Source organism: Arvicanthis niloticus, chromosome 3 (genome assembly GCF_011762505.2).
Source record: "Arvicanthis niloticus isolate mArvNil1 chromosome 3, mArvNil1.pat.X, whole genome shotgun sequence".
Taxonomy (NCBI): domain Eukaryota; kingdom Metazoa; phylum Chordata; class Mammalia; order Rodentia; family Muridae; genus Arvicanthis; species Arvicanthis niloticus.
In genome coordinates this window covers 117995141-118023074 of record NC_047660.1, presented here as the reverse complement: position 1 = coordinate 118023074, position 27934 = coordinate 117995141, and the positions used below count along the sequence as shown (strand labels likewise).

General features: G+C 42.3%; 1 protein-coding gene and 1 long non-coding RNA gene across 3 annotated transcripts in view; one reads left to right on the top strand and one right to left on the bottom strand.

Annotated features, from left to right (window-relative positions):
* Plekhm3 (pleckstrin homology domain containing M3) overlaps window positions 1-24877 on the bottom strand; it is a 190504-nt gene extending 165627 nt beyond the window's left edge. The window contains exon 1 of one of the 2 annotated variants that reach the window (XM_076931778.1): window positions 24740-24877. The gene's annotated coding sequence lies outside the window, so the exon portion shown is untranslated. Of the gene's footprint in view, window positions 1-23075 lie in introns of both variants that reach the window. The other variant, XM_076931776.1, reaches the window with a different exon arrangement.
* On the top strand, window positions 15820-27457 carry LOC143441808 (uncharacterized). The gene is made up of 3 exons (XR_013109498.1): window positions 15820-21535; window positions 24790-25036; window positions 26261-27457. It is a non-coding gene; the product is annotated as an uncharacterized LOC143441808 (long non-coding RNA).
* The last annotated feature ends 477 nt before the right edge of the window (window positions 27458-27934 follow it).

Below are 27934 nucleotides of genomic sequence, written 5' to 3'. Positions count from 1 at the left end.
CAATTTTTATCCTAGTTTAAAATAAGATGATTCCAGCATGTTCTGTACTTGAACTTCATTACTGAAAGCAAATTCAGAATGTAACAACTTAGATTGAAGAAAACAAATTCAAACATTTATTGTTTTAAAATCTATGTTTGCGAAATGACTGACTTTACTTCCTATCACTAACAGGGAATCCAATAATAATTCCATCTGAGAAGTTGCTGGCTTCTGGGCTAGTCGACATCTGGGAACATTTTGTTCTTTTAAATTCAAAGTAGTTAAATTCACATCAGCATTCTCAAGGCTGTCAGCTGCCGTCATCCGCTCTATTTTTAATAAACTGTGTTTTTAGATAAGTTTTAGAGTCTCAGAAGAGTTGAGGAAGAGTTCTCGAGGACTTCTTGCCACCGTGTATTAACCACCTCCCAGCCTATAAGCACCTGCATCACAATAGGACATTCATTATGGACTAGGAACCTCCGAAGGTGAATCAGCAGTCTACAGTTTGCATTAGGGCCACTCTCTTTACCTACTTTGTACAGTCATCCAGAGAGGCTTCTTTTTGAGCAATCAGAAACATGTTGATAGAGAATAGAAACGCCAAAGCTCCTCTAATATAGCCATTGTCCACAGCTACTTTCTTACTTCAAGACTTGTAGTGGCCTTCCTTATACTAGCAGAGAGAGTTCAGACTGCATAGTTCTCTACCCACTGGCCTTTACTTGGAGATAGATCCCTTGTTTTTCCCTCTACTTAGCACTCATACTTCCTTAGGAAGCTTGCACCTGCCTCTAAATCACAAGTATGTAAGGGATGCTAACAAGCACATCCTATTCTCTATAGCACCTTCCTCTTAGTCATGGTGGTTGATCCAAGGATGGGCATTTGTATAAGTTACTTTTTGGTATGGGCAAATACATGACAAAAAGCAACTTTAGAGGAGAAAGGTTTGTTTTGTCTTGTAGTTCAAGAGAATAGAACCTAGCACGGCAGGAGAGAATGAGAGAACCAGCTATATTGTATATGCAGTGAGAGAGAAGACAGCAAATGGGGCTGGGCTAGGAAACCTCAAGACCCACCTCCAGTGACCCACCTCCTCAAGCTGGGCCCCTCCTCACAACCCTCCTTCAACTGTGGACTAGGTGTTCAAATACATGAGCCTGTGGGGAGAGGAGGCATTTCATATTCACACAACAGTATGTGAGCCAGACAGAGTCATTCCCTAAAAATGTACTACTATTTGAAACTTTGTAACAAATCTTGCCTGACACTGTTTAAATCCTTGTTTGCTCATTTATAACCAGAAGTGTAACTGACAGAATGCCTTTCCTGGCTTATCTCCAGCATAAACTTCTTGCTTCACATAATCCAGATACACTTTCAAAAAACACTCTTGGTTACTAGCCATTTCCTATGTATTTATTCCAGGTTTACTGGGGGTATAATTAACAAACGGTGTCACTATATCCCCTTCCATGTCTCCCAAAGGGCAAAGACTCTGTCATATTTATGTTTAAATGTTACATACCATTTACCAAGGTTCCTAGTAAACCATCTCAATAGATGTTTTTTAAGATTTATTTATTTTTATTTTATGTGCATTAAATGCCTGTATGTATGTTTGAAGGTGCCAGATCCCCTAGTACAGACAGTTTTGGGCTGTTGTGTGGGTGCTAGGAATTGAACCTAGGTCTTTTGGAAGAGCAGCCAGTGCTCTTAATCGCTGAGCCATCTCTCCAGGCGCCCTCAATAAATGTTTGATAAAGGCTCAAAGGCAGAACACTTGCTTAATATGCACAGGACCTTAGATTCCACCCCTAGTGCCGCTTTTTACCCCAAAACAACAGCTATTAAGGTGAAACAGTAGAATTGGGGTGTTGCTCAGAGGTAGCGAGCATGATTGCCTAGCATGTGTAAGGCCCTGATTTTGATCTTTAGAACCTCCCCCAAGCAAACTAAAATAAAACAAAATACCAGATGATGTGTAAGGAGATACCATGAAAACCTAATGATTTCATTAGGTTTTTCTTTTTTACTTCTAGCCCTTACTTAATAAAGTATTGCTCAAGCCAGGAATGCTGTATTTCAAAATAAACGAAACTGTCATCAAAAAAAGTATTTTAAGGCCAGCAAGATGGCTCAGTGGATAAAAGCTCTTGCCACATAAACCTAACAATCTGAGTTTTATCCTTGGAACCCACTTTTAAAGTTGGATTCAGTGGGATTCAACCTGTAATCCCAATGCTTCTACAGTGAGAAGGGAAGCAGAGAATGAGCCTCTCCCAGAAGCCTTCAGGCCTGCTAGCTTAAAGTACATAGCATGGCAGAAACAAGCAAGACCCCAGCAAGGCTGAAGGAGAGAATTGACTTCAAAAGGTATCATGCATATGGTAAAGGGAGAGAAAATGAAGGTTATGTATAACTTGTAAATACAAACTAAATAAACATATTTGTCCTATTCCATAAAATATAACCATGTAAAGATAAGTTGAATACTCATTAAAGTCAATATAACATAGCCAGGTGATAGTGGTACCTGACTTTAATTCCAGCACTCTGGAGGCAGAGGCAGATAGATCTCTGAGTTCAAGGCCAGCTTGGTCCACAGAATAAATTCCAAGATGGCCAGGACTACACAGAGAAACCCTATCTCAAAAATACATACATACAGCCGGGCGGTGGTGGCGCACGCCTTTAATCCCAGCACTTGGGAGGCAGAGGCAGGCGGATTTCTGAGTTTGAGGTCAGCCTGGTCTACAGAGTGAGTTCCAGGACAGCCAGGGCTACACAGAGAAACCCTGTCTCAAAAAAACCAAACAAATAAAAAGAATACATACATACATACATACATACACACACACACACACATTTATGTATGTATGTATGTATGTATGTATGTATGTATGTATGTATGTCTTAGTTAGAGTTTCTATTGCCCTGAAGAGACACCATGACCCTGGCAACTCTCATAAGGATCATTTAATTGGGGCTGGCTTACAGTCCAGAGGGTTAGTCCATTATCCTAATGATAGGAAGCATGTACAGGCAGACATGGTGCTGGAGAAGGAGCTGAGAGTTCTACATCTTGATCTGCAGGCAGCAGAAGGAAGACTGAGACCATTGGCCAGACTTGAGCTTCTAAGACCTCAGAGTTGACCCTCAGTGACCCACTTCCTCCAACAAGGCCACACTACCCCAACAAATCCACACATTCTAATAGGGCCACTTCCTATGAGACTATGGAGGTCATTTTCTTTCAAGGTGTGTGTGTGTGTGTATGATGACGATCCACTAGTTTTCTTAAGCAAAGCCATTTGAGATGTATTGGCTGGCTAGTTTTATGTCAGTTTGACATAAGCTAGTCACTAGAGAGGAAGGAGCCTCAAATGAGAAAATGCCTCCATAAGTCTGAGCTATCTGTATAAGTGTAGGCCATTTCCTTAATCAGTGACAGATATGGGAGAGCATCATTATGGATGCTACCACCCTGGTCTATTGGCCCTGGGTTCTATAAGAAAGAATGTTGAGCAAGCCATGAGGAGCAAGCTAGCAAGCAGCAATCCACCAAGGCCTCTGCACCAACTCCTGCTTCCAGGTTCCTGTCCTTTTGGATTCCTGTCCTGACTTCCTTCAGTGATGAATAGTGCTGTGGAATATAAACTGAATCAACGCTTTCCTCCCCATCTTGCTTTAGGTCATGAGGTTTCATCACAGCGATAGTAATCCTAAGACAAATATTAAGATCACAAATACAGTAGTTTTCTAAAGTATGAGAGCCTGGGCTGTTTAACAGTAGGCACCCCCAAGGCTGTAGCCACCACTAAATGTTGAAATAGTCCCCTAAAGGCTGATAACTAGCTTCTCTCCGCAAGTCCCAACTCCCTAAGGAACTTCCTCAGATCCAGCACCTAACGTATCAATTCCTGACTCTGTTTACTGGAATGGCATCTCTGAGCTCCTGCCCTCGAATTATAGCCAGGACCCTTTCTAATTAGTTGATATCTAGGTCATAATGTTTCAAAGTCTTTTTTACCATTATGCCTACAAATAGAGTAAGAAACTATAATGGAAAAACTTTCGGCAAAGCAAAATATTCAATGATTCTCCACCACCTCTGCCCTACCAAGGCTCTTTAAACCTGAGTGCTCAAAAATAAGTTATAGAACTTATAGAAAAGTCTCTAATCAAGCAATTTGAGTGTGACCAGTCGGTCAACGTATTCAAGAAATACCTCTTGTCATCTAGATAGAGGACCCAGAATGACCATGGGTCACTATGTGTTACTATGAATGAGTATTTAAAATCCTACAAAAGAGAAAGCGCCTCAATCCTGATGTGGAATAGAACTATTTGAATGATATGTTATCAAAAATCCAGAAGTCCAATAAAGTGTCTACATAAAATAAACAGTGCTCAATCCAAGGATATTTGAAGGTTCTACTTATGATCAACACCTTTAAATTTATTATCAGTGTGTGTTTGTGTGTGTGTGTGTGTGTGTGTGTCACACCATGCATATGCAGGTCAGAGGACCACCCTGTGGAGTTGGTTCTTCTATCTTTACTTGGGTTCTAGAGACTGACCTCAGGTTGCCAGGCTAGTTCTGCAAACACCCTTACCAGAGGAGCATCTCACTGGCACAGGATCAAGCCTTTAAAGGAAACATGCCATCTTTAGAACCAAAGGGACTGCAGTAAGAAATTATGCTGCAAAGGAGGATTCTGTGGTCTAGAAAATGCACTGGACTCAGACTCACGACTTCTGAATTACGATCTGAACCAATGAGTCCAGAATCAGAAAGTGTACTTATTCTACTTTATTAATATATGTAACACCAAACCCACTGATAGTCCCTAGTAAAATCTAGTGAGAAATTTCTATTTTAATGTAAAATTATGATTCCAAAATTCCATTTGAGTTCTAAACTTTTTAAAGGTGGTTACTTTTTTTTAAAGGTGGTTTCTTTTTGTCATTTTAAAGTCCAACCCACTGTTCAGTCCTATTCCTAAATGAGAAACCTTTTTTTTATATGACCTATCCCCTCCCCCAGGTGCTTACCCTAAAGTCCAAATGAAAGTTTACCTTATTGAGGTTATTATTTTTTCCATCAGACTTTGACCCACATACACATAAGAACCCAAACCTGGAGTTCCCTTCCTGAAGGAAGATATCTTATTGCACACATTTTGTGTTGAAAGATTCCACTACTTAAAGCTCATAGTCTTCCATGTCCTGATGCTCCCCTGAGCTCAATGCAAAGTGGAGGACTCTCTTTCCCAGCAGGGCTTCCTCTTCTCTACCTTATCCGGGGAGCCTTTTCTCCAAGGTCTATCTGAGGAATATCAGATAATCCTTGGCAGAAATTACAGGTTCAACTTCCTGGAATGCCTCTCCATGCAAATGAGGTATCCCCAGAACCTTAAGCTGCAGCCAATTAAATTTCACCCCAAGAATCCCTTCCCACTTTGCAAGGTTTCACTTTGGAAGGTTTATATAGTTCTTGTTCACCCTGAGGTAAGAGCACAAGCTGTTTCATTGAATGTCGTCTAAAAGAGCTATAACACTAAAATCTTTGGAGAAGACCTTTTCTCTGGGCATTCACTGCTGTACTGAGATCCTGCTAACCCGTTTGGTCCAGCTTGGACACCCCAAGGGAAGAAGTGGACCAAGGTACTGAAGTGTGGCAGTGCTCCTTCCTTCCTTGCCTGTTGTTTATCAGGGTCTGGACACCCAAATGGAAGAATCAGAAACAAAACCACAGTTTTGAGGTATCAATGGCCTGTGACAAGAAACTGACATCTCTCAAATAACTTTACAAACTCCTGCTCTTGAGAAGCTAATACTTTATTTAAATTAAGTCACACAGAGAGATGCACAAGCCTCATGGAGTCAGGAGAGTGGAAGGCAGATTGAAGTCAAAGCCTGAAGACCTAAAGTGGAGTTCTTAGTTTTTCTGGTAGAACACTGTTGCCATGGTGTTCTTTCTAGAACACAGAACCAGAAACTGTCTCCTGTACTCTGTTGGGTATATTATTTTTCCTTGGAGTTGATATGTGATATATATGTTGGCAGGGAAAGGTGATGGTGACCAGGATCTACATTTGTGTAACTGGAGACAATCTCTTCCTTAGGCTTAGGCTGTTAGTTCAGAAACACCAGATCCTCCTGAAAACCCTGAAAAACAGTCCTTCAGACAAAGGCGGGCAAAATCCGGTTCCAACCAGCTGTGTTTCTTACTACCATTTTACAATTTTTTTTTTTTCTACAAAGTAGCTGATGGCTGAACTTTCACATTGGAGGATTTCACCCTTTCTGGATGAATGATGGCTGTCCATTTCCCATATTCTCTGCTAAGGGTAAAATTTGGCTTTAAATGTCATCAAGTACTTTATGGGGGTGGGGGTGGGGGTGGGGGTGGGGGTGACAGTTAGGAAAGAGGGCCACAGAGGGGAAGGTTTGAGATCTTGGGTCTCTAGCTTTTTAACATTGTCTAGTTCTTCTAAGTGATGGGCATCTGTTAGAGTGACTTTATATTCATACTGTCTTGGGGTTGTAATGCCTTCGTGGGCAGGGACATGTTTAAAATCACATCCTGAAAAAAAAAAAAAAAAAGGGGGGGGGGGGCTAGAACTGAAAATCACCCTGCCAAGTAAAATGAGCCAACTCTGGAAGGACAAACATTTCATGTCTTCTCTTATTCATGGGATCAGACACACACACATGTACGCCACACAAGAAAACAATAAGGAGGACTATAGCAAATTCATGGCTTTGAGTTTATTGTTAGGGTGTTTTCCATATTTTATTTAGAAATAGCTGAGAGGAGTTAACAGACAACAGTCCAGATTACCTTACATGGATAGTTGGTTTTCAAAACGTCAGAAGTCCATAGAATTGACGTTACAAATATTTATATATTGATGTTCATTTTGATTAGAGGCCTGTCTGCTCCTGACAGCTTCCTGTCATGGGTTCTAAGAAGAAATTGAGCATCCTTGGAGTTACTCCAGTTGTGCGGTGACAACCACTAGGCAAGAATTGCCTCTTTCCATCTACAGACAAATTACTGTCCAGAAAAGGACACACTTGCAGAATAGTCGACTGATTATATCTGCCTAGACAGAGTAATCAGCCCTTAATAATTCTGTATCACTAGGTCTGTCAGATGATTCTGGGCCAGAAGGCTGAAGATTTGATGCTCCAACGTTCGGTAGTATAGGGGCTTTCCAGGTGTTCAGCGGTCTCTATAAATTGGCTAAGTTTTAGAAGCTATGCTTAGTGCTTCCCATAATTTCAGTTAACTCAGTCATTCTGGATTTCTGACGGGGTGAAGACCTATAGTCTCATAGCCAATCCTGGCTACTTTGAGAGAAAAGATCTGAGTGGATGGTTTTCAGCTGACATTTATTCTAAAGCCAAGAAAAAAAGCCAGGTTCAAAACTAAGTACTTTGGTTAGGACAGATGACAGAGGTTCTGGTTAGTCAACAAAATGATGGACTGGGTATTAGGACTATCTTGTACCTCACCGGTACAATTAGGAATAACTATGCTCTAATTGCATTTTGAGAGAAAACTTTTATTTTAACAGGAAGGGTGAAGCTAGGGGATGAGAGAGGGGGTGGGGGGGGTGGGCATGGAGGCAGATGTTCATGTGTCTCCACCAGTCAAAGATAGTTTATATATCTAGGTTGAGTATTGGGTTACACTTCTGATTGAGCATTATCAAACTTATAAAACCTTTGATTAACATTTTTAAAAATGTATAAAAGCAAAAAGGAAGAGGGGGAATGGGATAGGGCTTTCTAGGGAGGGGAAATGGGGAAAGGGGACGGCATCTGAAATGTAAATAAAATATAAAATAAATAAATAAATAAATAAAAGAGCAACAACAACAACAACAAAAAAGAAAACAATAAGGAGAGAAACTATTTGTGGAGAGGAAGGGGACAGGCAAAGGAAGGCATCTAGGCAGATGTAAGCAGAACACAAGGGATGAAAATGTCATAATAAAACTCATTATTTGGTACACCAAAACACTTAAAATTAAAAAAGAAAAACGAAGATTACACCCTAAAGAAAAATAAGTAGTAAAGAAGGAGGCCTCTTCCTCAGCTGAGTGGGAGGCCTTTGCTGTTTTCAGAATGGACACATGAACCAAGAGTGGGTTTCACTCCCTTCTGCATGGTAGAAGGGAGGAAGAGAAAAAACATTTACACGTGACCCCCACCATAAGCGCTTTCTCTCTCTCTCTCTCTCTCTCTCTCTCTCTCTCTCTCTCTCTCTCTCTCTCTCTCTCTCTCTCTCCTTTCTCCTCTGTCTCTCTTCTCCGTCCCGCTCCTTCCCCCTCCCCCTTCTTCCCCCTTCCTCTCTCCGCTCTGGTCTCCACCCCCTCCCCCCACCCCCCCTACCCCCCCACCCCCGTCATCCCGTCACCCTCCCCCCCACCTTGGCATGCAAACACACACAGAGCTCTGCTATTCTTTAGCTAATGGGATTGGCACCGCTTAAAGCAGACTGCTAGGTCATTGTCTGCGACCACAGCAAGAGAAACATTATTTAAAGACCATTCAGACCCGAAAAGAAGCTGCTGAGCAGAGTAATTATGGAAGACCCTCCATTAACTAGGGCGCCTGCGCTCTTTGTCTGAGTTGGTTTAATAAGGTCCACTAATGGGACTGTGGGGGAGGGAGAACAGTAATGGTTCTAAAACAGCCCCTTCTCGGGCCCCTTTGTCCTAAAGACTGTCTTTAGAGAGGCTGTGGCCAAAGCCAGAAGTTACCATTCTGCAAGACGACTTTCACAAAAACTTGATGTGGACCCCTGCTTGCTGGGGACTCCAATTTTCAGAAGTAGAAAACATGTTTGTCTTTCTTGCGCTCTCTGATTCCAAGGCCACTTTCCCCAGGGCCCCTCTCTTTGGTCCTTGGCCATCAGGTTCTTGGGAATTCGTCCCTAGAAACAGCAGCAGTGCTGGGTGGTCAAGCAGAACTACACTCCTGAGGAATGTGTTCCACTTGCAGCTTCTGCTCCTTTTCCTCAACTGTAGTCTAGAAAAATCGTCTGACCCATCATTCCTTTAAAAGTAGGAGGCTGGAAGTCCATCCGGTGTTTAGTATTGTAGCCTCTGCTCAAACTACTGTTGCATAACAACTAGCTATCTAGCTGCAAACCAACCACCACAAGTACTCAGCTCTCTTGAAGGCTTGGATCACACCAGGGAGCTGTCCTGGAACTCGCTCTGTAGACCAGGCTGACCTCAAACTCAGAGATCCACTTGCTTCTGCATCCCAAGGGCTGGGGTTAAATGCGCATGTCTCTACTGTCCCGCTAAGCTGTTACTTCTTTTTCCTTCCGCTGTTCAACCCTGCCCCAGTCTGCTCCGTCCTGTAATGACAGGCAAAGTCACATCAGCACCCACCCCCAGCTCCCAGCGTCCACCCCTGTCCATTTAATGACACCACAGCAGCTCATTCCAAGCAGAAGCCTGATTAAGCATTTCGTGGCTTCCTACTGCCGCTTCATTCCTACTCCCCTCAGCTGTCAGCTCCACCCACTGAGGCCTTTTACAACCGCCATCAACAACACACCTATTCATTTCTGGCACAGGGCCTTTGCACATCTTTCTGCCTAGACTCTTTGCTCTAGCAGCCTCCCCTCATCCTTCAGCTCTCTCGGCTTAGTCATGACCTGGGTGGCGAGGGGGCAGGGGAGGGGAAGGGCTTCCTTTACTACTCTCTGGAGGCTGATGAGTTATTGCAAGGCACTTACAGTACTTACATCTTTACAATCATCAGAATACCTTTATGTTAATAGGTACCTTCCTATGAGACCACAAATACCATAATATTACCCCGAGTTTCACTAATAATAATTACATCTGTTTTGTCTGTCAGATTTTTCTTTTGTTGTTTTGAAGCCTGGTAGCTTAGACTTGCTATGGAAAGGGGGCTGGCCTTGAACTCCTGATCTTCTTGACTCTCTCTCCCTAGTGCTGAGATTAAAGGGATGTGCCACCATATTCAGTTGCAATTAGGACTGGTTTTATGTTCTATTACTTCCTATATGCCTAAGACAGTATCTGGGACCCAAGTATTTAATAAAATGCTATGAGTTAGGTACAGTGACTCAGCACCTGAGAGGCTGAGATAGAATGACCGTAAGTTCAACACCAGCCTGGGCTACATAGTATGGATGTTTAAGACCAGCCTGGCAAAGCCATGGCATAACAAGACCCAATCTTAAAAAGTAAGCAATTAAGTAAGTAAACATTTGTGGTGTGGTAGACAGTGATTTGAAGCACTCGGTCCCATCCCTTGTATCTGTTTTTAGTTTATTAATAAAGTTTGCTGCCTGAGAGGCTCTGGTGACTATTGTATTTGGGGACACCTGCATCTTTATTTTCCTATTTGATGCAGGGACTGAGACTTTCTTCCTAGAAGATTAAGGAATTTTCTAGTTTAGGGGCTAGAATTAGAAACATGTTCTTACTCTTCCTGATGGGTAAACTTCTCTTCACAGACTTCGTAATGCAGATTCATCCAGGCTCAGTAAACACACACACACACACACACTATAGGATGATGAAGTGGCTCACTTGGTTGTCTCTACTGTGCAAGGACAAGGACCTGAGTTCAAATCTCCAGAGCCACGTATCTGCTCAGGGCAGAGATGGTGGGTCCCTATAGCTCATTGGCCAAGACATTCTATCTTGAATCAATGAGCTCTAGCAGGAGAAACTCTGCCTTACAACACAATGTGGATCACCAGGCAGGGTGGCACACACCTTAAATCGGGAGGCAGAGGCAGGTTGACCTCTTATACTAGCCAGGGCTACACAGTCAGATCCTGTCTCAAAAAGGGGGTAGAGCATGGAGCCCATATCTCCACTCCCATCTCTTGGAAGGTAGAGGTATGACTGCCCCTGTGAGGCCGAGACAAGCCTGGTTTAAATGGCAGGTTTTATGCAAGCCAGGGCAAATAGACCTTGTCTCAAAAAAAAATTTTTTTAAAAGGTGGAGAATAACTCTGGACTGCATATAAACACAAATGCACACATGCCTACACATACACACTCATACAAACATATTATGTACTATACACATGCAAACACACACACACACACACACACACACACACACACACACACACTTTAATGATACATCCTGCCTTCTCAAGGCCCACTGGGAAGGAAAATGGAGCCTTGGCAAGGAGGGCAGCTAAAGATTAACGTGGCACTGTAGGCATGCGTACAGAGATAATAGATGGAGTTACTCCCACAATCTGTTGTCCCCAAGGAAACCAGAGGCTTTTCTACTTGTTGGAGAGAGACAGATGAACCTTAGTAGGTGCAGGGGAGCAACATGGCTGGGTGTGCGTTCTGTTGCTAGGAGATGCCTTGGAGTGACCACCCTCCACCAGGCTGCTCACCACCACTGCACATTGACTGTTCTCACATCAGTGGGACCAGACATCTTTACAGGGCTAGTCTGAATGCTTATGTCCGTCATGCCACTTATAAAAGGAAGCTAGAAGTCTGTTGCAGATTTGAGGCTTCACACTTATCATGGACTAGATTTAGAATATTCTATTATTACCAAGCTGCACCAGCCAAGCTCAGAATTCTGCCAATTTAGTGGAAACTGATTTCATCTGGCAGCCAAAAAAAGAAGCTTTTATAATTTTTTTTTTTTAAATGTGTTCTCAGAAAACCTTTAGCCCAGTGAAGGAACTCATGAAGCAAGGCTGTTTATCAGTTCTTTACCTACATAAAGGCCAAAGGTGACCTTCCTAGGTTCCAGGGGCTTTCCTGTGCTTGAATGTGGTAACATATGATTTTAATGTACTTTATCACACCAGCAGAAAATTTTAATATGCAAAGTACTGAAATACAAAAGAATAGAAACATGAAATCACCTTGGCCTATAAAAATTAGTCTCCAAAGCAAGAATTCTAACACTGAGTTAGACCCTCAGCCAAGCCCACCCTCGTGTGTGTGTGTGTGTGTGTGTGTGTGTGTGTGTGTGTGTGTGTACCATGCATCCAGAGGCTTACATTTCAGATAGGTTAACTGCCAGTGAGCTCCTGGATGTGCCTGTCTTCACCCCAGCACTCGGGTAACTGGCATGTTTGCAGTCATGAACCATCTCCCAAGCCCTTTGCCTCCTCTTCCTCTTTCTCTCCCCCCACCCCACCCCCATTGTCATCATGAGTTAGAGCTTCCACTGAACCGGGAGCTTATCTTTACAGCTAGGCTGGCTGACCAGAAAGCCTCTGGGATTTTGCTGTCTCCCTTTTCCAACAATGAGATCCCGGGTATGCTTGTTACCATAACTCTGATTAGATCTGGAGACATGAACTCAGGTCTTCCTGCTTACAAGGCAAGAATTTCACTCACTAGAACCATCTCCCCAAATAGCCCCTTTCTTTCTTCCTTTACTTTTCCATCCTTCTTTTCTTGTGTTTCTCTCTCTCTCTCTCTCTCTCTCTCTCTCTCTCTCTCTCTCTCTCTCTATCTCTCTCCTTTTCTGTGTGTGCATGTCTGTGTGGTGTGGTGTAGTGTTGTATGTGTATGGTATATGTACTTATTAATGAAATTATACGCATGTGTGCCCACATATTCAGAGGCCAGGGGTAGATAGTGGGTGTCTTTCCTTCACTGTTCTCATCTATTTTTGAGACAGGTCTCTCATCAGATCTAAAGCTCATCTGATTGGCTTAGGTGGATGGCCAGTAAGTTTCAGGAATCCATCTGTCTCTGTGCATTCCAGTGTTGGCTTTAAGGCATGAGCCACTGTGCCCAGTTTTTACATTGGTTCTGGGGACCTGAAATCATGTTCTCATGCTTGTATGGCAGGCAATTCTTCACCAAACCATCTCCCCAGGCCTGTAAGCATCTTTCTTAATGGATCCTTTTCATGTCATCATACCAGAACCTCAGTATTCTGTCCTCTAGCCTTAGGCTCTGTGAGAAACACACACAAGCCTTTTATAGAGCACATCTATTGGACCTATAGGTGTTTACACAAAATCAACACATTGCATTTAAAAACAATGTTATGTGCATTAGTGTTTTGCCTGCATGCATGTCTATGTGAGGGTGTTGGATCCCTTGGAACAGGAATTACAATCAGCCAAGAACTGCCATGTGGGTGCTGGGAATTGAACCCAGGTCCTCTGGAAGAGCAGCCAGTGCTCTTAACCACTGAGCCATCCACTCACCTCCAGCACCACTTACTATGCGTTGCATTTTTAGCTTATCCTGAAGCCATCTTGTTTCATTCTCCTCTTGTAAAAACACATAAAGCTTGTGCTTGTGATGGCTGCCAGTTTCCTGAAGCTTCTTTCTATATTCTACAGTAGAGACCATTTCCTTCATTCTTCTGTGCTTTCTCCTCTATGTCACAGTGTTTCACTCTCCTTCCTCTTCCATAAACAAAAGCAAGTGACACCTATGCTGAAGGTCCCCCAAACATACTCTTTAGCCCATTCCCTGACAAGTGGAGTGATACCTGAATGTTGTCATCAGAGAAGGTCTGAAGAAAAGGTCACTTGTGGAGCCCTTGGATCAAACCCTCAGGGTTGAGCCAATGTCCTCGAGCTTCCTTGCAGGGGCATCCTTTACAGGCACACCTCTCCCTAATTACTTGAAGTCCAAGGAGAAGGCTGTTCTTACCCCCATGGCATCCATGACGCTACTGCACCAATGAGCAGGTCACAACAAGATACTCACTACTGTCATATAGAGTTCACAGCTGGGTAAGACTGTTGATAACTCCCCACTGCACCAGCAGCCTGCAAAGCACTTCTGGCATAATGTCAAGCTGGCCAGCAGGGAGGATGCTTCCAGGTCTGCTTGATTTCTCCGTGTCTTATGATCCAACTATGAGAGACTTCAACACTGGAGTATTAACCATCAAGTTCTGGTGAGTAACCAAGAGCTATGGCAACAGCCTGACTGTTTATGGTGTCTCTGGGACCCCCCTTCCCAATAACTGAAAGGAGGGTATCCCACATATGACATTGGGCTTCTTGGTAACCTAGGGTTCTGGAAGGAGCATTGTCCTTCTGTGTAGAAGTGATATAGGCAGAATTTAGATCAGAAAAAAGGCACTGGGTCTGATACCCAAAGAAGAGCAGATTATTTCTGTAAAGTAATTCATTCAAGGAGGGACCAACTGATGTCATTCAGTCTTAGACATGTTGTTTGAACTTCATACCCAAGAATGTCAGACAAGTCCTCTTTATGTTTTGATGAATTATGATTTCAGTAACTTACTTCAAATTAGTAATGTGGACATCAGACCATAGACATATAGTATCACTTTCTGTTTCCTGGCTGTGGATCAAACATGACATGCTCCTGCTATCCTGCCCTCCTTACCAAACTATGAGCCAAAATAAACCATTATTTTATTCTTGTTAGATTCTTTGTCATGGCTTGAGAAAAGTAACTAATACAGTATATACATATTTGTGTGTATATGTCTGCATGTGTTTGAGTGTGTGCACGTGTGTGTGTTTACATGTGTGTCTGTCTGTTTATGTATATATGTGTATGTGTGTGCATATGAATGTATGTGTGTCTCTGTCTCTCTCTCTGTGTATGCATGTAAATGTGTGCATATGTGCATATGTATATACGCATACATGTGTGTATGTACAAGCATGTATATGCATACATGTGTATATATGCACATGTGTGCACATATGTGTGTATACATATGTGTATGTGTGAGTGTGTGCACAAGCATGTGTGCATGCATAACTATGTGTGCATTCAGATATATGTGTTTATGTGTGCATGTATTTGTGTGTGCATGTATATGTGTTTGTGTATCTGTGTGTGTGTGTGTGTGTTGGTGCATATGTGCATGTATGTGTATGCATCTTTGTGTGCATGTGTGAGTGCTTGTGCACCCTCAAGCATGAGCAGGTATGTGGGAACTTAGATCCTCATGTGTGCTAAGCATATACTTTGAGTTTTGCCACAAAGCCACATGTTCCTATCTATAATATTTTGTCAGCTTCCACCAAGTAAGACTAAAGGACTGGTGTCGTAGAAATTCCAGGTACAGGTAGATAGGTAGAAAAAGGATAGAATGGACTGATGGATAGATGATAGCTAGACAGACAGATAGATAGAAAGAGAGATACTGTGTGCGAGCAGTTCAATCGATGGCTTTATTTGGAGATAACTGACTGTATACTTGGACTTCTACCCTATTTCGATTCTTATCCCACTATCAAAAACTGTTTCTGGATTATCCAAAGTGATAGGTAATAAAGAGAAAAACACAGTGGTGCTCATTCTTGACCCCTCATACCTCTTAATTTTGAAGTTGCCTTTTCAGAATCATAAAGTAAAGAGCTATTTTCCTGCAATTTCTCTTCTTCAAAATATTTGGATAATACACAAGGGTGACTAAATGGATAGTTCGAATCCACCGTGAAGACGGCCAGACGGTGAAGAACAGAGACCGGAGAGGACAGAGCGCAAATGTCCTTGGAGCACCTGGAAATTACACCTGGCGGCAGCGACCTTTTGTGCTTCTTTGTGGCACTGTGCTTTCCCCACAACAGGCTTTCAAGGGTACCTTTATTACACTGATTACTAAATTAGTGTTGGATTTAATGAGAGAGATCTGTCCTTTTATTTGTGCCTTTTCCCTTCTTCTTCTTACTTAAAAAAAAAAAAAAAAAAGGAAAAGGATCAGCCTCACAAAAGCTCTGTGCATTTCTAGTTTGCTTTTGATGATGTGACCATTTGCTCTCATCCATCTCCATGGTAATAGGCTCCTTCCACCCCCACTTTCCCCAGCCCCTGAGCCTGGGAGGCTTGGGAGGGAGTCGGGAGAGTTGCATGCTAAAATAATGCAGAGAAACAAATTGGTCTCTGTAAATAGGCTCTATCTTCAAAGCCTTTGAATTTTCTTTAGAATATGAGCCATTCCCCCCCCCCCGAACTTGAAGATAGGAATATTGTAGATAAAATATTTGAAAGTAAAAATTTGCATCTTAACAAACACATCTCAGTAAGTATCTATATTCCAAATAAGACTTGGACAGGATTTTAAAATTGGAAAAGGCTCGGGCCTCATTCGGCCCAAGATGTAGATGCTTGAGGAAACCGAGAAGCTGGGATTTATGCCTCCCTGCAAGATAACCCTTGCTCTGTTCTTATTATGGCAACAATACCAGTCATGATGTTAGTAACATTAGCTATAGCTCATATTGATAATAAATACAAAAATATATCAAGAGATAATAAATATAAGATATACTGAAAAAATGAAGGCAATTGTTATGCCCGTACTGAACAGCCTTTTACTATAGCTCAGAGGGTATTGTCGTAGACTGAGACAGGTCACATGATATAGCCCTGACTGGCCTCCAGTTCACAGAGATCCTCCTCTGCATCTGGTTTTTAACTTGACTTTTTCTTTTTTAAATTGATCTTGTGACTTTAAAAATCATGTTAAAGAGTAAACACATAGAAGTAACTCACTATTCCTAAAGATGATTTGTATACAAACACACACACACATAAACACACATATATGTATGTATGTATATATATATACATATATATATGTAAAATTTTACATATATATATGTAAAATAAAATAATAACACTGATAATCTCTGAGTGGTTGCACTTGTTCCTTTTTATGTAATTTTTTGGATGAGAATGTAGTTCAGTTGGTAGGGAGCTTGTTTAGTTTGGGTTCAATCCCCAGCATTGAAGAAAATGGGGTGCAGTGGTACAAGACCCAGCACTCCAGGGCAGGGGGGTGGAGGTAGGAGGAAGAAATTTAAAGGCAATCCTTAGCTATATAGTAAGTTGGAGACCAGCCTGGGATACATGAGGCCCTGCCTCAAAGGAAAAAAAGGTTTTTGTGTCTAAATATTTTTTTGTATAAAGTTTGTATTATTTTTACATTAGAAAAATGGTTTTTTGTTGTTGTTTTTAGGGAAAATACATGTTTGATGCTTAAAAATGTAAGTCATAGGTCTGGTAAAATGGCTTAGTCCATAAAGGTGCTTGGCACCAAGTCCAGAGACCTAAGTTAGGACCAGGGAGCCATAAAAGGAGAGCTCGGACTCTCTACAGTTGTCTTCTGATTCACACCACACTGTGACATGCTCACATCTACACAAAAAAAAACAAAACAAAACAAAAACGTGTTCACAAGTTTACATCGCTCATACCTGGCCCAATCTTTCTGTTCTTTCTCTATAAACTATGAAATAATCTATGCTGTAAGTCAGCTGTAGACATCTGGTCCTGTTCTGTTTAGCATGACTTGGTGCTGGGGACTGAAGTGGCTGGTTTTTCTTTCACAAAATCATGGTGGGTCTTACTCAGCCAGGGAATGATTCTACCTGAACATTTGGTAAAGATGTACTTTTTACCTAAGTCTTGGAAAGCATTCCCTAGCTCTCAATTAACTGAAGGCCTCATTGAGGTGCTTTATTGGTTTTAAAGACTTTTCATGGCTCTACAAGCCAAACCCAAAGATCTGTTGCACCTAGGGGATTGTGGGACACCCTCTGGGAATAAGTGATATGCAAGGTGGACCACAGTATCACACATCGGGGAGGATCCCTGGAGCAGTGCATTGTAGGTGACAGATGCTAAGAAAAGGCACTATGATCCTAAATCAGAGATGACACCAGGGCTTGGGTGTAGCATGAAACTCAGCCAACCAAGTAAGCAAAGAAGGACCTGATGCTAGTTAGATGGTCACCTCAGCCCCAAATGTGAAATTACTGGAAACGATTCCATCTTCTGGCATGGTTCTCTCTACTTGATTATAGTTCAAATCAACTAGGCCCAGCAGCTTTCTTATTGACTTAGTTATTCTTATTTTATGTGCTTGGTGTTTCACCTACATATATGTCTGTGTGAGGGTGTTGGATCCTCTGGAACTAGAGTTACTAACAGTTTCAAGTTATGTGGGTGCTGGGACTTGAACCTGTGTCTTCTGGAAGAGCAGCCAGTGTTCTTAACTGCTGAGCCTTCTCTCCAGCCTCAACAGCTTTTTAATTTCAACACTAATATTGCTCTAATCGTTGCTATAGAAAGCTAGTGCTCGAAACCTTGAGAAAAAAAAATCAAATGACAACTTACTATAACTGTTTATACATGTTAAAGATTTTCCTGAAAATAAGACTGATTGAAATGAGAGGAAAATAGAAACAGAAAGTAGATTTTATGCTGGGACATTAAAACTCAGTTGGAAATGCCTGTCTTGAGTTAGGGGTCCGATGGCATCTCTTGAGCTTTGCTCCAAACTATCCGAATCCATAAGTCTGTCTGTCTGTCTGTCTGTCTGTCTGTCTGTCTGTCTGTCTGTGGCTCTTTTCTTCCTCTCCCTCCAGAATTTAGCCTGCCAGAGAGTCTTCACATTGTCCTTCTAAAGCATCTGTCATTCCTTGACTTCCCACCTCTCCTCCACATCAGACCCTCGGTTTCAGGGTCTCAGGGTCTCAGTCCCAACATCTCTTATACAAGCAGCACAATGGCCTTTAATGCATCTCCCCCTCTGACCCTCATTCTGGCCCATTTTCTCCATGGCAGCCAGATGTAAAGCACCATATTCCTGCTAAAAAGGCATCCTTTCCACAGAATGAAGTGCAACTTCCTCTCACCTGGAGTGCCTACTCTCTGTAGACAGGCTGACCTGTCTCTTCCTCCTTTTCTTCTCCCGTGTATCTCCATGATACTTTTTGCTTTCCAGATATTCCCTGTGTGTACATGGGCCTTGCATAAAGGACCTTCCTGGGTTTTTGTTGTTTTCTTCTTACACCTACCACCAAGTGTTTTAATTACCCACAGCATGCAAGTGTGCTCAAATGCACTATTGCAAGAGGGCTTTTTCTCCCGTCCCCTCCCCACTGAAAATAGCGTCTTGAGCCTCCTCTTCTTCCTATTCCCTCATGCTCCTTATCATGACCTTAAATTATAATATACCACTTACGAGTTTGTCTTTTGTCTCTGTCTCTGGAAAGCAAACTGTGCAAGGAAGAATGTGGTCTTTTTTGTCACCCTCTCTCTCAATAGTACTTCACATGTATGAGTGATTTGGCACATACCTGTGGAATGAATGAATGATTTCATCTTAATCCTTTCTTCTCCTGTGAACAATTTTGGGAATGAAGGCTACTGGGGTTCCTGGGGACAGTAAGTCAGGAAGCCACCTGTGCTAAGTGACAGCCTGCATGTCTGTCATGACTCAATGTGGTTGTTTCTGTGGTGCCCATGGATATTTAGGCGGTAATCTCTGTGGTTCAGATAGCTGTTCACCTAAAGGATACTATATGAAATACTATGAAGTGTCCCTGTAGTCATTTACTTAAGTGTATACCGCCCCCTGTAGGTGGTTATCTTGTTGAAGCCGGAGACTCACCCCATATTCTACAAGTGATTTGCATATAGATCATCTGTAAAATAAGTGCTGAATTGATTGAATAAAGTTTGTGATTTCCAATTTAACACTTCGATCATGTTCTTCGATTCCAATGTATATATGTGTTCATTTGGAATATCTAGTTTGAAGTTATCAGACTTGAGAAATGCCAATTCTCTCCGAGTTAGTTTATTGCAACTCCAGTAAAAACATGTAATGCTCCTTTATTATTATTTTATTTCTTTTCATTTTGAGGCAGAGTCTCACCATTTAGCCCTGGCTGGTTTGGAATACACAGAGATCCACCTACTTCTGCCGTCCAAGGGCTGGGATTAAAGGTATATGCCACCATGGCTAGATAATTTATTTATTTTCATTTTTAACTACGTGTATATGGATATGTGTCTCTGGGCCAGTCTATACACACGAGTGCAGAGCCTGTGGAGGCCAGAGGCATCGGACTATCCAGGAGCTGGAGTTACAGGTGTCAGGAAGTGGTTTAGTGTTGGTGCTGAGAACTGAGCTGCGGCCTTTTGGAAGATCCAGCCTCTCTTTTATTTTTCTTTATTTCTGATAGAACCAAGCAAGTTGTTACTGAGCCTTACATGAAAAAGATAAGAAGATAGGAAAGATTAGTTAAAGGAATATCATGGTAGGGCCTGGCCTCGCCAGATGCTAAGGTATGCTGCAAAGCTCGTGTATTTAACACAGTCCCTATTCTTGAATGGGATGATTTGTCATAAAATCTTGCCAGCTCAACATTTAAATCCCAATTTTAACAAAACAACATTTTTTTCCTAACGCTAACTGATGTTAAATACGCACAGGAAAACCAATGTTTCAAAATCACCCAGGGAAGCACTCAGATAGAGTGAGTGTTTATTATTACTGGGGTTTACTATAATGTTATAACCATAGTAATAGAACAACAGCAAAGACACCCACACCTTCCTTCAAACTATCCCCACTGGGACGGAACCGGAGTCGCCATCTTTCATCTGGTTGTTTTGAGCAATAGATTGGTTTGGGGCCCAGATTCACTTGGGTAGACTTTCTCAAAAGAAGGATTGTCTAAACTGTTTTTAGCCAATGGCATACCTACAGGAGACTGTCCTAATTAATTTAAATGATTTGAGAAAATCCAGCCCAGTGTGGGTGGCTCCACTCCCTAGTCAAGAGGCCTGAACTGTGTAAGAGTTACTCAAGTCCAGTTGAGTGCAGGCAGGCAGGTAAGCATCTGTGCAAACGTTTCTCTTTGCTCTTGACTGTGATGTGATGTAGTGATCTGTTCCAAGTTCCTGCCACCTTGATTCCCACTACACGTTAGACCATGCCTGGAATTGCAAGCATTAATGCGCTCTTTCTTTCTCTTAAGGTTTTTGTTTGTATGTTTGTTTTGTTTTGAGACAGACATTGTCCTGGATGTCCTGCAACTTGCTATGTGAACCAAGCTGGCCTTGAACTCCTGAAGATATTCCTGCCTCTGTCTCTGAGTGCTGGCATTAGAAGCAAGTGCCACCATACCTGGCTTCTAAATTGCTTCTTTTCACAGCAGTGGAAATAGATCACATAACAACAGCTCTCTCACCCATCTGTCCTTTATGCAGAATGTCCCAGGCACTCTGCCAGTATCTGCTACTTCCTGACACATTAATCTTCAGGATGCTTGACCAAGAAATTAGAATTCTGAAGAGATTCCTCAAATCTCCTAAGTTATCTTGTGGTGGGTTTTTGTTGTTGTTATTATTTATAACAACAACAAAATTAATCTTTTATCTTGTTTTTTATCTTGTCTTTTTGTTGTTATTGTTTTAATTGGTTTGTTTTGTCTGTTTGTACCTTCTTTCTATGTTTTGCTGGATTTTTTTTGTCAGCTTGATACAAGCTAGAGTCACCCAGGAAGATGGCATGCCAGCTGAAGAATTGCCTTTGTCTAAACACTTATGAGGCAAGTCTGTGGGTGTGGTTTCCTGGTTGATGATTGACATAGAAGGAGCCTGTGGTGTCACCACTGGGCAGGTAGATGTGGGCTGTTTAAGAAAGGGAGCTGAGCAAGCCAGTAAGCAATGCTCCTCCATGGCCTCTGCTTCAGTTCCTGCCCCAACTTCCCTCAGTGTGGACTACAATGTGGAAATGCAAGGTAAATTAACCCTTCCCTCCCTTAAGCTGGCTTGACCAGAGTATTAGATCACAGACCACAGCAACAGAGAGCAAGCTAACAGAAAGGCATTTAACTGACAGTGACTGCCCATTGTGGTAAATAGTGAGCTCTTTCTATTGTGATAAAAGTATGTTAAAGTTTCTAATGTGTTCTGGAAAACCAAAGCCCAAATAAGCAAAACCCCAAATAAAACGGTGATGATAAATGCATAGTTTTGGGTTTATTATTGTTACTGGCGTATACAGGTCAGGCATTCCAACGATGTATGAAAAATGCTTGTGACCTGACCTAGGCACTGGGTAACAGAGAAAGTTAAAACAAGGAAAAGTTAAAACTTAATGCATGATGATGATGACAGCTGAGTTAAATGAAATGATACTAGGACATATTTGAAATTAAAGGTTACTGCTTTGGTTTGAGACAGGGTCTCATGCAACCAAGGCCAGCCTTAGGCTCTGTAGCCAAGGATGACCCTAAACTATAACCCAGGCTGGCCCAGACTTTGTAGCTGAGGATAACCCTGAGCTGAAACCCAGGTTGGCCTCAGACTCTGTAGCCTAAGGTGACCTTGAGTTCCTTGATACTCTTGACTCTTCCTCCCAAGTGCTAGACTGCAGATATGTGCCTCTACTTAGTCATTACCTTCATTATCTTCTTTCAGATTTATTTTTATTTATTTATGAGTGTGTGTGTGTGTGTGTGTGTGTGTGTGCGCGCGTGTGCGCACATGCATACATAGGAGGCTAGAAGAGTGTATCAGACTGCCTGGAGCTTGAGGTACAGGCAGTTGGTTACAGACACATTGGCACATTGGTGCTAGGAACTGAACTCTGGTCTCTGGAAGAACACCAAGCATTCTTGACCCCTGAGCTCTCTCTCCAGCCCTAAAGTTATCTTTTTAAAAACAAAATTTAAAGAGACATTTTCAATCCCCATTCACTGTCGCACTGTTCAAGAAATAGCCAAGATATGTAAACAACATGCCCGTCTACTAAGTGACGGATAGATTTAAAGAATGCCATAAACACACAAGAAGCTCCAGAGCCATAAGAGAGAATGAAATTCTGGCAATTCATACAAAATAGACAGAACTGGTGATCGTTGTGTGGAGTTAAGCAAGAAAAACGGAAGTACCACACATTCTCATCTGATTGTAGACCCTAAATATGTGGAGCTCATAGAAGCTGAAAGTAAGGTGGTGGTTGTCACAGTCTGGGGTGGGGAGGGAGGAGGGAAAGCTGGGACCAGTTGCCCAATGTGTGCAGCTACAAAGGAGCAGGTGCAAGCAGGCTTACCTCCTGTCAGCTCGTGCACAGCAGGGTGACCACAGAGAACAATAATCTCCTGTATCTTTCATAAAGTTATAAGAAGGAGTCAGAAAGTTTTTCCATCAAGTAATGACAAGTCTTTGAGGAGATGCAGGTATTTGGTTTGGTTTAAGCATTTCACAATATACATCAATCCATCAATAGATACATTGTTACATTTGAACAATTACTGAATTTAAATTGTTTCTTACTTGTTTGTTTATTTATTTTGTGGCCATATGTGGGTGTCCATGCGGCAGCAGGTGTACAAAAGTCAGAGGACAGCTAGCTGGAATCAGTTTTCCTCCTTCCTCTGTGGGATTGAACTTTGGTCTTCAGGCTTGGCAGCAGGTGCCTTTATCCATGGAGCCATCTTTCTGGCCCACAATGGTTTTGTTTTGTTTTAAATGAGTCAGTTCTAATCAAATTTAATTTAAAAGAGAAGAGAAGGACATTTTTTGAAATCTCCCAAACAAGATTGACCTGGCAAAAGATAGTATTCCCATCCCCATTTAACTAAAAGGAAAAGCTTGCCAAAACCAAATTAGAGTACTTCAGGCATGAGTCATGCTATCTGCTTTCTTGATCCTTGCTCTGTGATAAACATTCCAGACTCTTACAGTCTGCTGAGGCTCTCTGGGTCATTAGGAATCTGTGTAAAGCACTTTAAAGCCTAGAGTGTGATACCATCACCCATCACACACTCATCTGTCCTTCTTGGGGATGATGGTGGTTCTTCTTCTCTACGACTTTTATTTTTAACCCTCCCCCTTCTTATAAACTCATCCTTCTCAAAGCAAAATTCTTCTTACAATTACAATGTTTACACCCGGAGTACTTACTCTTCAAGTGCTAATCAAATCTGTTCTAAGCCCTCTAGTGTCTTTCCTAATTTCATATTCCTTTCTCCACTGGCATTATAGCGTCAGTGTTTATAAAACAATTATACTGTGTTTTTCTCTCATCGCTGTGTACATCTCTTAAGTGTTTTGCAATTGAAAAATGACTAGTGGATTCTTTTTCCTCTCATTTTTATTGTAAATGATGAGTTCTTGTTGGGGAAAATTTAATCATTTCTGCCATTTTTCTTCTTTTACAAATCAGAGGAAAACATATTACAGGCTATATCTGATGGCATCTGCTATGTCTCCCCAACAGAGCTCACGGCTTTCTTCTCTCCGGGTTGAAGTCTGCACAGCATTTGCTTTGTCTCTTACTTGTATTTGATGCTTCACTTCAAGTCTTTGAGTGCTTTTGCTTTTTTCGAGTAAGGGTATGGTGAACACCGGGATCTGGTACACTGGGTGGTAGTGTACCAGGATGGGGTACACTAGGATGGGGTACACCGGGATGGGGTGCACCAGGATATGGTACACGAGCCGGGGGCAGCCCAAGGGTTTCTATCACTGCTGTTTCCACAACTACCTGTTACTACTTCTGGAATTCCAAACTAGTAGCCTCCATGAAAATTGTTAAACTTCATTGCTCATAGAAAGAATTATGGTATTTCCCTCCCGGGTTTTAACTGAACTTAGTGCCCCCACTGTTCAGAAAAATATAAACTTCTAGAGAAATCATAAGAAAGCATTCCCACACGGAGATGTATTGAACCCACCAACTACATACACATACACACATACCCCAGCTCCTGTGTCAGCATGGGTGGTCAAGGTGCATAAAATGGTGTTGAAGAAAATAGGGTGTCGTGTGTGGGGTGGGGTGGTACATTTCGTCAGTGTTGAAGTGTGGTGGCGTGCAATCGAAGAGTAGCAGCTAATAGAGGCCAACTGAGTTTCAAGTCTATTTTCTCTTCCCATCAAAGACATCTAGAAACTGATACAGTCCACACTGCCGGCCACCACATGGAGTCACTTACGCTGCTTTCCGTCTCTGTCTTCCGTCTTTCCACCCTTGCTGTCCTGTTAGGGTCCCCGGAGCTCCACTTGCTTTTTGAGGTGGAGGAAGTGAAGCAGAAGGAATGTCATCCACATCGATGCAAAGATGCTTCTGGGCGACTCCACTGATGTTTCCCTCTGCATCCAGGCACACAACCGTATCCAGCTGCTGGCGAGGCTGGAAACTGAAAGTAATATGAGGGCACAATGTCCAGTGAGTGAGGATCCTGTGAGGGAGTGACCTAAGTGTCCCTCCCCATGCAGTGACAAAGGACACGGTACTTGGATGACGACCAGAATGTTCCAGGCAAAGAGAACAACAGATGGGAAATATTTGTTGATTCCATAACAAGAATTTAAAAAATGGGCTGGGGATGTAGCTCACGGGTAAAACAACTGCCCAACATATATGAGACCCCTTGGTACACACACACACACACACACACACAAACACAGACACACATCCACATTCATACACACATTAACGCACACAGATATACACATATATACACACACGTACATAGACACACACCTATTCATACACATACATACACACACACAAACATACATACCCCCACACACATACACAGAGAGAGACACACACACACATACACACATATAGACACAGACACACACATAGATTCACTCAGTCAGTCTCTGTCATACATGAAGGAAATTGGGTCCTGACATGTAGTGAGAAGATAGTAACTAGGATAGATGAGTCTGGGAGATGGGTAATGACTGGATCATATAGTTCTCTACCCATCACCATCACCATGATGTGTTCTTCTCTTTCTCTCTTCCCTCTTTCCTTCCTTCCTTCCTGCCTGCCTACCTACCTTCCTTCCTTCCTTTACTAAGACTTTTAATTGTACTGCCATTTTATTTTTAACGATTTATTTTTAATTAATTATTTTTATGTGTTATGTGTCTGTGCACATGTGTGTGAGTGACTGGGGGGGTGGGGGCAAAAGGAGGCATCAGATCCCCTGGAGCTGGAGTTATAGGTAAGTGGTTGTGAGTCACCAGACATAGCTGCTGGGAACCAAACTCAGGACTTCTGGAAGAGCAGCAGGCACTCTTAACCACTGAGCCATCTCTTCAGCTCCGGTAATTACTATAAAGTGAGAGATTCTCCTGTCTTAAATGTTCCTAGGATCCTTAGATTATAGTAGATGATAAATAGGCTATAAGTACACAAGAAATACCTTGCTTTTAATTTTGATTTCATTCTTCATGATGTAATAGACGTCCGTAGACAGCATATAAATTACATTTGTTCATATATGCTTGACTGAGAAACAGATACAGTCATAATATTCACAGTAGAATGCTCTCTGTAGGGAGTGCTGGCCTCAGCATATGTGAGGGTTGATGTGTGTGTGTGCGCGCGCGTGCATGCGTGTGCGTGTGTGTGTGTGTGTGTGTGTGTGTGTGTGAAAGTTAGGGGTGGGATTACTAATAGGTAAGAAAAATCATAGTGTGTCTGTGTTTACTGACAGCTTCCTGAGGACGTATGGAAGTCAAGACAACAGCTTTCATGGATGTAGCTCAGCGTGGTACAGCGCTTGCCTGGGATGCATAAAGCCTGGAGTTCAATCCCTAGCAGGATATTAAACTGAGTGGTGACACATGCCTGTAATTTGAGCATGTGGAAGATGGAGGCAAGAGGACTGGAAGTTCAAGATCGTTCTTGTCTAAATAATGAGTTCAAGACCAGCCTGGGATCCATGTGGCTGTATCTGCAAAGGGGAAAAGGGGGCAGGAGATTTTGCTTAGATTCCTCTAATCACACCTTATCGTTTTTTAATTGTATCGTTTTTTAATTTTGTAGAACTCTTTATTATATTATTAGGTAAGGCAGTATTTTTGTTCAGAAAATCGCACTTGAATTCTTCTTCTGTAGTTTTGCTACTTGTCCAAACAACTCTCTGAACTAAGTGACTAAGTTCTGAACGACTGAACTAAGGAAGCCAGTCACAGGAATCGCCACAAATATCTGTCTGTGGTCGCCCTCTAGTGGCCTAGATGAGCTTAACATCGAAAAACCTCCCTGGCTTTCTTGTCCTTCTTGTGTCTGTTTCTTTGTATTTTCTCATCCCCTCTTCTTGCCATCTCTTGCAGTGATTGTGCGGCTGCTTGATTGACACTTGACTTCTTTCCTGCCCTGTGCTGTGCACTGCACAAGGCAAGGGTTTTCTGCTTTCTAGTTTGCCTGATATTATTCTTTAATAAAGACTAGTGTTAGTTGCTGGACAGTGGTGGCACACGCCTTTAATGCCTGGAGTCAGGAGATAGAGGTAGGCAGATCTCCGTGAGTTTGAGGCCAGCCTGGTCTACAGAGTGAGTTTCAGGACAGCCAAGATTATACAGAGAAACGCTGTCTTGAAAAACCAGCCATCCAACTAAAAGCACTAGTGGGTGAAGGCATGGGTGTTCCCGTGGTTGCTTGCCGTGAGAGGAGAAAGTACAAGTTCATGGCAGAGGTAACCGTTAAGCTAGTAGGTTTGATAAGAAGTGAACAAAAATAAGATGAAGAAAAAGCATGATATCATGGTAACAGAATGGGGAAACTTAGCTAGGCCTGTTTGGCAGATTCTTCACTGTGACCTTCACTCTAGATAAGGATGTTCCTTCCCCCAGATACACAGAGGAAGAGCATGAGGGTTCTGTGGCCTCTTTAGGGGAAGGTCAGAAAATCTTTGGTAGCAAAAAGGGTGGCCAAAGGCTAGGGCAGCCCCTCTGCTTCTGATACTTCTTCAAAATGTTCCTACAGCGTCAAATAGTCCATGTGCCAAGGCGCTACCTTGTCTTAACCTGCCTGAGCATCATTTCTTGGAATAGTAAGGTTGAGACTGTTTGAGGGAACTCTTCTCGAGTTGTGCTCCTGTGACTTACTAATGTAGAGTTGTATTATTACACAATCAAGGCAAAGCATAATACCGATAATTAAAGGTTGATTGGACCCAGGGTTTAAAGATGTCGTTCCTGGAAGTCTTCTGACCTTTGGAGGACCTTCACTCCCACTGCTCTGTTTGGGGAACTTTGATTTTCTGGGTTTCTAGCTCTAGGGGTTATGCATACTCTGCCAATGAAAGACTCACGTGAAAGGGAAGGCAGGAAAGAAGAAAGAAAGAAAGAAAGAAAGAAAGAAAGAAAGAAAGAAAGAAAGAAAG